Genomic DNA, 1,600 nt, shown 5'->3' with positions numbered 1-1,600 from the left:
CTTACTTTCTCTCACTTTTTTATATATTTTATTTCGCCTTTATATCCTCTACCATTCTGCCCCTCTCACTCTTTATCTACCTTCAATAATCTCTCCGTACATGCCTCTGTCTGTCTCTTTCTTTCTCTCACTTTTTTATATCTTTTATTTCGCCTTTATATCCTCTACCATTTTGCCTCTCTGTCTGTTTTTCCCACTCACGTCCTCTTTCGCTCTATTTCTATATTATCTATTCTTTTATTCTATATATCTCACTCTCTCTTTCATGGTCTCTATCTCTGTATCTCTATCTATCTTTATCTCTTTATTTATCTATTTTTCTGTTCTATATATCTGTCTGACTTTCTTGTTCTGTCTCCCTCTCCCTCTATTAGTTTGTTGTTTTTTTGTAAATCTGTTTTCTCTCTTTTTCAGGTCAATCTGTAGACCTTTGGTTTTTTAAACAATTATGTCGTTTTTCAAACAGTTTGCTTATTTTCGTACTTGTCTATCAGCTGGCTTTTGTCTGTCTCGTCGGTCTCTACCTCTATTCTCCCAGTCTTCTCAATTTCTTTCATTTTACCCCGACACTATCACTCTCTCTGTCTCTCTTTCTCTCTCTCTCTCTCTCTCTCTCTCTCTCTCTCTCTCTCTCTCTCTCTCTCTCTCTTTTTCTCTCTTCCTCTATCTCTCTATCTGTGTATCTCTCTATTTTTTTGTCTGTTTAAATCTTTGTTAATTAATTATTAATAACAAATTATTTATAAATATATTTTAAAAAGTTTTAACAAATATATAGGTTATACTAGAATATTTAGGTATGAATGTAAAAGTAGTAATACACATTGATGAGTGTTATTATCCGTCCGTTAATATATGTCAAAAATCTATATAGAAAAATTGCCGTCGTTTAAAGATGAATTGTGTTAAGTATTCCAAAACAAAGTTTTGAGGTCAGTGACGTATCAGTTACGTCAACCCCCCGTAAAAAGTTGGGGTGGCTTTATTACGAGAGCCGTGAATTAAAAAAAGAAAAAAACCAGGGTGTGGGGTTGAAAGTGAAAAACCCACTTCCCCACTTTAGAGTTATTAAAGCAAACCGGGTGATCAATAAAAAGTGGGGAGAGATTAGAGGTTTAATAAGTGGAAGAGAAAAAGAATGGTTTCTCTTTGGGGTAGGTCGGTGACCAAGGCAATCAGGTCATTAGATCTGGAGCAATCAACGCAGTCATTTCTCGTGCTACGATTTTTTTCTTCACCGCCTTCCTTTCCGCCTTTCATTACAAACTGTTAAAAACACATTAGAAGTACCTCGGATAATTAAATCTATTTCTTTTTTCACTTCGTGTTCTCATGAAAAGTGGCACAATAACAAATCATTTTTACCTAGTTGGAAAGTTTAAACTTTTCTGAAACTACACACGCACAAACGTGCAAACAAAACAAGCATGTGTATTTATATATATACTAACCAGTACCAAATTTCCGTCGCGGAGAACCACATCTATTCGTTTGAAGTGCGACCTTTAGGATAAACTTATAAAATTTCTGTTCCCATTAAGTGGTCATAAATGTTGGATATCTTAAAACCAAAATGGTACTTTGTGAATGAATGTATGTT

Source organism: Cimex lectularius, unplaced genomic scaffold, assembly GCF_000648675.2.
Source record: "Cimex lectularius strain Harlan isolate CLEC.00 unplaced genomic scaffold, Clec_2.1 scaffold133, whole genome shotgun sequence".
Taxonomy (NCBI): Eukaryota; Metazoa; Arthropoda; class Insecta; order Hemiptera; family Cimicidae; genus Cimex; species Cimex lectularius.
This window is presented reverse-complemented; position numbering follows the sequence as displayed.